The following is a 9,613-nucleotide window of genomic DNA, read 5'->3' as shown; positions in this document are numbered from 1 at the left end:
TTTGCGTCTTTTCGCCTCCCCGTAAGGATTTTCTGTCGTCGATTCACTTCCGTATACCACGTGTCGTTCATCCCGCATGTTAGTAGTTGCCCGCGTACATTTTTACTTAGTCGATTCGAACTTCCGTTTTTCACTATTCTTCTTCTCCAAGTTTTTCGAACTCCTTCATCTGTAGTTTTCGGCGATCCTCCCTCCTGTTCCGGTGTATTGTTCCGCGACCCCTCCGCTCCAGTTTTCATTGTCAGTCTTCCCTTGACCTAGGTAACTTGCGTACCCTATTCTCCCGATATGTGTGATTAGTTGTAGAGTGGTTTTGAAATTCGTTGGTGCTCTGATTGAGCGTGTTAGAAACCCTAGGTTTTGAATATTCTGACCATGGCCTCCACTTCCGCTCCCCAATTCTCGCAGTCGCCTTCTCCTTCTCCCCGTGATGCTTCATCTTCTTCTTCTCAGCCCCAGAGTCCTGAACATCTTCCCTCCCCTTCTGCCTCTCATGATTCTCAAACTGTTCCCGATTCTCCGATTGTTCCCAGTTCCTCCCAACCAAAAAAGAGAACCAAAAAATCACCCCAACCCCCAAAGAGTATTCCTGAATCCCGCCTTGGCGTCGCGGCGGTGGAGAAATTAAAGAACAAGTGTCGACGCCCTGCAGGTTTACAATTTACGGCCTTCTCTAAAGCCTCAACACCCCCTGAGAAACTTCGCGACCACAAAACAATCGCCATCTGGCAGGCCCAGATAGATGCTGGCCTACGGCTCCCTCCTCCTACCCTTCTGGTTGATGTTTGCAACCATTTTCGTATCCCTTTTTATCAGGTCGCCCCCTCTGCCATTCGGAGGCTAAATACCTTCCATATTCTATGCCGCGCCCACGGTGTTGGGGATACCGCCAAACTGTTTTGTCAGACCCAATCCCTTCGTATGCAGGGCAGTCCCCTGTATAGCTTTGCTGGTCTTCCAAAATGTCCTACTACCTTTCTTTCCTCTCTAAATTCTTTTGATAAGGGCTTTTTGAGCTACTATTGTTATGTGCGCACTCTTATCGGCTCCTGGCGTGATTATAACGTTCGTGAACTGGAATGGCATAATCCACGGACTACTTATAAACCCGCCTCCCTAGAAGCTCCCTCGACCTTTGACTTGGGGGTCATAACCCGTCTGAACGCTATGAACGAAGCCCAGCCTTTAGAATGTAAATACCTTGCTGAGAACAATTCAGCTCTGGCATACAATGGCCTATTTCCCCTGTATCCCAAGAAATCGATAGGTAAAAAATATGAATTAGAAAATACATTAGTTTTTGTTACCCTGATTTAACGGTGTAGAATTCTGATCTGCAGACATGTCTTGGAGAAAAAAGTGCGGGGAAAATTTGCCTGACGTTGCTTCGGTGGTAGAGGTCCCCTCAGAACAACCGACCGGGATCGAGCTGGTCATCATTCCCCCTGTGGTAGAGGTCCCGGGGGAGAATGTGGAAGCCTCCCGCACGTTTAATGCAGAGAAGGTTGATGCAGGTAGCCTTGTTCACAGGCGCGGACTCCCCAGCACTGGTGGTACATCTGGTGCCGGTGAAGAAGAAGTCCAGATTGTAGACATCACTGGTGAAGTTCCCTCACCCGACTCAGTCCCAGGTGTCACCCTTACTGAGCTTTCAAAGAAAAGGAAGAGGGGCTCCCTAATCTCCGTGGGTGAGAAAGAGAAGCAAGAGGTCCTGAAGAAGGCCGCCAAGTCCAAGGAGCCAGCGAAGAAGTCTGCTGGAGGTTCGAAGGTCCCCCCTTCTGCTGGGGGAAAAGGCAAGGGCAATGCTGTGGTCTCTGCTGAAGAGGAGTTGGAGGATATTGTTCCTGGCCCGATTTCAAGCTTATCGGGGCAGGGGTTTATCGATGCCCTATCCTCTCGTGTTCACTCAAAAGACAAGGAGAAGATGGAGAACTTGACACGAGGGGCTTTGGCAAGTCTGCTTGCCCAGACAGCTCTTCAGGTACTTTGCAGTTGGTATCCTTATCTAAAAAATTTAAGTTATCAAACTTTTGATTGTTCTGGTGGACCCCCTTTCTCTGAAGAAAATCATTCCTTTGGTGAAGATGGTTTCTTTGTTCTGACCTAACCCATTCTATTTCCCTGCAGGTGGAGGCTCGATTCTGGGGAGCTATCCGGCGCATCTATGATTATGATGTGTTGGAAAATAAGAGAGAAAAGGAGCAGGCAGATATTGCCAAACGCGACGACGCTGTTGCTGGGGTAGTGGAGCGCCTGAGTGGGGCTGAGGCAGAGATTGCTGAGCTGAAGGCCAAGCTGGCCCAAGTAGAGGTAGAGAAGTCGTCCCTGACCTCTGAGCTGACCAGGGTGACAAGGGAGAGCCATGAGAGCCTTATGAGGTTCAAGGCGGGGTATGAAAAAGATTATAGGGAAGCCAGGCGTGATTGGAGGAAGACACTTGTGGAGGCCCAAAACCGTGCTTACGTCCTGGGAGCACGAGATCAGCGCTTGGAGTATTTCTTGTCTCCTCAAGGTCAACACTTCCTAGGGGTGATGCTGGAGGGTACCTTGGAGGCCTTCAAACGGACTCCAGAGTACCTGGCGGACTTCGGGCCCCTCTTTGCTTATGTGATAAAGCAATCCGCCTCCAAGGCGTTAGAGATGGCGGGGGCGACTCCAGAGCAACTTGCTACCCTAGATCTACGAGCCTTGATGGATAATCTCCAAGATGAGGAGATGAATAAGCTGATGAAGATCCCTGAGAATTCCCCAGAGAAGCCGGTGTGGTGGTATCCAGTGCTGGAGAAGGCTATTCCTTTCTTTGCTTTTGGAGTAGGGTCTGACCCATTGCCCTCTGCCCCCATGTATATGCCTGCCTTCTCTGCTTCCCTAGTGGGCTTCGTGAACAAGTTACGGGATCCCACTGGCAACAGTACTCGGAAATTCTCCCAATACAGCATGAGGCCTCCTCTGCCCTCTAATCTGGGTGGATCCGCTTCCTCTTCTACCGCAGTGGATCAGCTTCTCGATCTGTACAGGGACGAGAAAACATATGTGCAAGAAGCTGTGAAATTGCTGGATATGGAGTCCCGTCTTCCAAAGGCGAAAGAGGCTGGCATGCTACCGGTGTTTACAGAGGGAGCTTCTGCTAGTCAGTCCCCTGCAAGTGGTGCCCTTCCTCTGAATTCCTCTTCCTCTGCCTCTGCTCCCGCTTCCTCTACAGCTGCTCAAGACTCTGCTGCTCTTCCCACTTGATGGCCCTGATCTCCTTCCTGCCTTATCAACAGATTTTTATAACTTTATAATTTGTAAAGACTCAATACTTACTTTTGGTTTTCGATATGCAACTCTGCCTTCTTGGCATGTTTATATGAAATTTCTCCCCTATTTGTGCTGCTTTTTTCCCTTCATTCTTTGTGTTGTTTTCGTTGCTCGTTCATGTTGAGTTTATATTCCCGCATCTCCTTTGCTGGTTTGGTTTGTCCTGCTCGTTATTGATGTGTCTCTGATCCCTTCCTCTGAGGTTTCTTTGATTTCTGCTCTGAGGGTTCCACTGATTCTTCTGGTTGAGGACTTTGGCTGACTCCTCTGGCGAGGATTTTGATGACTCCTCTGGCGAGGATTTTGATGACTCCTCTGATGAGGATTTTGATGACTTCTCTGGCGAGGATTTGGATGACTCCTCTGGCGAGGATTTGGATGACTCCTCTAACGAGGATTTGGATGACTCCTCCCCGTTCAAGCCTTCTTTTGTTGCTTCCCATCCAAGCACTCCTTTGTTGCTTCCCATCTAAGTTTGAGCACTCTGCGCGGAGCATGGAAGACCCTGGGGGTACAACCAACTTTCGCGGCTTACGATTAAGTAGTAACCCTCTGCGCGGAGCATGGAGGACCCGGGGGGTTGCAACCAACTTTCGCGGCTTACGATTAAATAGTAACCCTCTGCGCGGAGCATGGAGGACCCAGGGGGTGCAACCAACTTTCGCGGCTTACGATTAAATAGTAACTCTCTGCGCGGAGCATGGAGGACCCAGGGGGTGCAACCAACTTTCGCGGCTTACGATTAAATAGTAACCCTATGCGCGGAGCATGGAGGGCCCGGATGGCACAACCAACTTTCGCGGCTTACGATTAAATAGTAACCCTCTGCGCGGAGCATGGAGGGCCCGGATGGCACAACCAACTTTCACGGCTTACGATTAAATAGTAACCCTCTGCGCGGAGCATGGAGGGCCCAAATGGCACAACCAACTTTCGCGGCTTACGATTAAATAGTAACCCCCTGCACGGAGCATGGAAGACCCGGGGGGTGCGACCAACTTTCGTGGCTTACGGTTAAGTGCAACCTCTGCACGGAGCATGGAGGACCCGGGGGGTGCAACCAACTTTCGTGGCTTACGATTATGTGCAACCTCTGCGCGGAGCATGGAAGGCCCGGATGGCACGACCAACTTTCGCGGCTTACGATTAAATAGTAACCCCCTGCACGGAGCATGGAAGACCCGGTGGGTGCGACCAACTTTCGTGGCTTACGGTTAAGTGCAACCTCTGCACAGAGCATGGAGGACCCGAGGGGTGCAACCAACTTTCGTGGCTTACGATTATGTGCAACCTCTGCGCGGAGCATGGAAGGCCCGGATGGCACGACCAACTTTCGCGGCTTACGATTAAATAGTAACCCCCTGCACGGAGTATGGAAGACCCGGGGGGTGCGACCAACTTTCGTGGCTTACGGTTAAATGCAACCTCTGCACGGAGCATGGAGGACCCGGGGGGTGCAACCAACTTTCGTGGCTTACGATTATGTGCAACCTCTGTGCGGAGCATGGAAGGCCTGGATGGCACGACCAACTTTCGCGGCTTACGATTAAATAGTAACCCCCTGCACGGAGCATGGAAGACCCGGGGGGTGCGACCAACTTTCGTGGCTTACGGTTAAATGCAACCTCTGCACGGAGCATGGAGGACCCGGGGGGTGCAACCAACTTTCGTGGCTTACGATTATGTGCAACCTCTGCGCGGAGCATGGAAGGCCCGGATGGCACGACCAATTTTCGCGGCTTACGAGAGCTTCCCTCCCTCTGCGCGGAGCATGGAAGGCCCGTATGGCACAACCAACTTTCGCGGCTTACGAGCGCTTCCCTCTAATTTGCAGCTTGATTCCTCTGCTTTTCCCTTTGACTTGCTGAGGAGTAATTTTTGAATTTAAAAATTGGGGACTACGGGTATACACCCTACTCCCCCCTCTGGTGACATGTGCAATACTCTGTTATGAACATGTTGGCCCAATTACTTCTTGTTCCATCTCCGGCCCATAAACTCGCGTGAGCCCGTTACCTCTTAGCCCTTTTCATGTCCTATCTCAGAATCCCTTATTTCCTTTCCGCCGTCCCAAACTGTTCTCCTCTCAAACCCTAGATCTCCCGTCCTTTTGGCTCAAGATGCCTTCTTATCTTGGTTGTAACGCCCTCAGTCGGGGGAGTGAGTCCTGTTAAGAAAGTACTCAGTGTTGGAGGCTGAAAAGGCAGGACTCTCCCCCGCCTGAGGGTTTTATCCCCAGGATTCCTGAAGAAGACTTCCTCCCTGTATCGTCCCTAGCTTGGTTATAAAGCACTCAAGTATGGGAAGTTCCCCTCAGAACACTCACATTCTTGAAGGCTCCGCTTTTCCCTCTGTGCTCCCAGTGCAGATCTCTAGCTTTGTGGTTGTAAGGAGCGGGCTTCCCGTATTTGAGAGCATTATTACCGGCTTCCCGAGATCTGGACGTTGGTTGGTCTATTCCTCCGTCTTCTTTCCTTTTGGCATTTTGACTTGTTGCTTTTCTTGGTATTCTGCAGGCATGGGGTAGATCTGGAGTAGATCTGAGAAGTGGGGATGTTCCAACGGAGCGGAAGAACCTGAAGTGTTGGCGCATGGAAGAGAAATCGCCGATCCCTGATGTTTGCTTTTCCCTTTGACCTGCTGAAAAGTGGTTTTGTTTTTGTTTTTCCCTTGACCTGCTAAGAAGCAGTTTGTATTTGTTTCTCCCTTGACCTGCTAAGAAGCAGTTTGTATTTTGAATTTGAAAATTGAGAACTACGAGTATACACCCTACTCCCCCCTCTGGTGACGTGTGCAATGCTCTGCATGAACATGTTAAGTGGTATATGTAAAGTAAGAAAGTGATAATTGAAATTAATGAAACAACACCAGGGAATTCCCTAGAACCACATATCTGTTTTATTGATATCATGGCCCCGGACCTCGTTAAAACCCCTGTGGGGAAAAAGAGTATCCGGTCTACAAGTGATTATTCCTGCTGAGTAGCAGTTATACATAGAACTTTTTAAGCGTGTTTATATTCCATGGCCTAGGTAGAGCTCTGCCGTCTGAATCCGACAGTATGTACGCTCCCCCCTAAGACCTCTGTAACGATGAACGGTCCTTCCCAATTAGCTTCAAATTTGCCCACTGCCCTTAATGCGTCGGCTCTCTTTAGGACCAAATCGCCCTTGACCAGCTTCCGCGCTCTGACCCTTTTGTCGTACCCTGCTTTGATGACACCTTTATACTTTGCTGCTCTGATTTGAGCTTCTTCTCGCTGTGCTTCCACAAGGTCGAGCTCTGTTCTTCGAAGATCGGCGTTATGCTCTGTATCATAGGCGATGATGCGGTATGATTCCAGTCTGGCCTCCGCTGGTATCACTGCGTTGGATCCATATACCAGCGTGAAAGGTGCCTCGCCTGTTGCCGTCTTTGGGCTAGTTCGGTAGGCCCAGAGAACGGTGTCCAACTCCTCCACCCATTTCCCTCTACTCTGGTTCAGCCTCTTCTTGATCCCTTCACAAATTATTCTGTTAGCTAATTCCACTTGGCCATTTGCTTGTGGATGAGCCACTGAGATGAAACGCTGAGTGATATCCATTCGGTCACAAAAATCCGCGATTCTCTGCCCTGTGAACTGAGTCCCGTTATCAGACACAATGATTCTCGGTACTTCGAATCTGCAACAGATGTTCCTCCAAATGAAGCGTTCCACTGTAACTTCATCAATCTTGCCCACAGCCTCGGCCTCGACCCATTTAGAAAAATAGTCTACTACTACGAGGAGAAAGCATTTCCCCCCAGGTGCTGTAGGCAACTTCCCAACTATATCGATGCCCCATTTGTCAAACGGACATGCAGCGTACAAGACACCCATAGGCTCCCCTGGTATGTTGATTCTCCCAGCATGCCTCTGGCAAGCTTCGCATTTACGGACGAATTCTCTGGCTTCCTTGTTGATGTGGGGCCAATAGAACCCTGCCCGGATGATTTTACGTACAAGATCTCGAAATCCTGTATGCCCACCACAACAACCTGCATGAATTTCTTTCAAAGCAAAATTAGCCTCATCTGGAGATAAACATTTTAGCAAGGGTTGAGTGAAAGATCGTTTGAAGAGCTGATCGTTAATTAAGCAGTAATTTTCATAGCGAGCCCTCTGATTTGATTCTCTGCTTAGCCGCTCCCCTGTCTTTAGAAAATGTATGATCGGAGCCCGCCAATCGTCCCTGATCTCCACTGAGAAAACCTGCGAAGTCTCCATCTCTCTGGTATCACAGAGTAAAATAATCTCATCGCTCCAAGTTTGTTCTACAGCGCTAGCCATGCGTGCCAGTAAGTCTGCTTTCGTGTTCTCTTCCCGGGAAATTTGCTCAAGTTTAAATTCCATGAACTTTTCTTTTATTTCGCTGATTTTGGAATGGTACGCTTTCATCCGCTGATCTTTGACATTATAGCTTCCCGAGAACTGTTGAGCTACCAGCTGGGAATCTGTCTTTATGATGACACATTCGGCCTTGAGCTCTGACAGAATGTGTGCCCCTCTGACCACTGCTTCATACTCGGCTTCATTGTTAGACAACCGGCAGGTGAACTTTATGGCAAATTGATATGTCCCATAACCCGGTGAAGTGATATAGACCCCGATCCCACATCCCTCTTTTGTTACCGATCCATCCACAAAGGCCACCCAGAACTCTGGTATGGGACGACGGGTTGTTTCTTGTATGAAGTCTGCTAACGCTTGTGCTTTGATCGCCGTTCTCGGCTCGTATTCTACATCATACTCCCCTAGCTCCACAGCCCATTTAACCATTCTTCCCGACAAATCCGGGCGGCCCAACACTTGTTTGAAAGGTAGAGACGTTCGCACCACCACTCGGTGTGAAAGGAAATAGGGCCTCAACTTTCTTGCCGTAACCATGACTGCCAGAGCAGCCTTCTCAATTTTTGTGTAATTTAGTTCGGCGCCTTGAATTATTCTGCTGACAAAATAAATTGGTCTCTGAAGACTTCCCTCTTCTCTGATGAGTACCGAGCTAACTGATTCTTCCCCCACGACTATGTACAAAAATAGTTTTCTCCTGGTACCGGCTTGGTCAGAGTCGGGAGTTTGGCCAAATACACTTTAAGATCCTCAAATGCCGCTCGGCATTCCTCTGTCCACAAGAATTTGGTTCCTTTCCTTAGGATTTTGAAAAATGGCATGCTACGCTCTGCCGATCGTGATATAAACCTGCTCAGCGCAGTGATGCGCCCGTTCAGAGTCTGCACCTCCTTGATTCCTCTGGGCGGTGTCATTTCCATAATAGCTTTGACCTTTTCTGCATTAACCTCAATCCCGGCAGGCGTGACTTTATATCCCAAAAACTTCCCTGTTGTGACCCCAAAGGTGCATTTCGCAGGATTCAACATAAGCCGATGATCTCTGACCACTGTGAAGATTTCCTCCAGATCAGAAACATGATCCTCTGCCCTGACGCTTCGTACAAGCATGTCGTCCACGTACACTGAGATATTCTTAGTAAGCTGTTCCTTGAATATTTTTTCCATCATTCGCTGATACGTAGCTCCTGCATTTTTTAGGCCAAAAGGCATACTTTTCCATCCATATACCCCACAACAAACGGCGAAAGCCGTTTTGGCGATGTCTCCCCTATTCATCCTTACCTGATGATATCCCTGGTATGCATCCATCATGGATAGTAAAGCGCACCCCGAAGTGGCATCCACCAGCTGGTCAATCCTCGGCAGAGGATAGTGATCTTTCGGGCAAGCGGCGTTCAGGTCTCTGAAATCTACGCACATCCTCCACGTATTTGTCTTCTTTGGTACCATCACCGCGTTTGAAATCCATTCTGGATATTGCACCTCCACGATGTGCCCTGCTTCCAACAGCCCATAAACCTGCTCCCTTATTGCAGCATCCTTCTCGGCCCCAAAATTCCTTGTTCGTTGTTTTACTGGCTTGATTTTAGGATCCACATTAAGGCAGTGCTCCGCCAGCCTTCTGTCGATTCCCTTCAAATCGGCGGTGCTGAATGCGAACACATCCGCATTTCTGCGCAAGCAAACAATGAGCTCGTCTCTGACTTGATCACTCATGTTAGACCCAATTTTGGTCTGAAACCCTTCTTTTCCAGGGAACAATTCGATCATGTTGCAGACATCGCAGGTGGATACCAACGCAGTTTTTTCTGTACAATCTCTGTCTTTCAATAAATCCGCCAACTCTTGACGCTCCTCTGCCGAAGCATTCACCTCGCCCACTTTTCCCCTCTTCCGTGCATCTGATCCCTCTGTCATTCTTTCTCTTTTCTGTCCCGATGAG

The sequence above is a fragment of the Salvia miltiorrhiza genome, chromosome 7, assembly GCF_028751815.1.
Source record: "Salvia miltiorrhiza cultivar Shanhuang (shh) chromosome 7, IMPLAD_Smil_shh, whole genome shotgun sequence".
Classification (NCBI taxonomy): Eukaryota; Viridiplantae; Streptophyta; class Magnoliopsida; order Lamiales; family Lamiaceae; genus Salvia; species Salvia miltiorrhiza.
The sequence above is the reverse complement of the archived record's forward strand: the minus strand, read 5'-3'. Positions refer to the sequence as shown.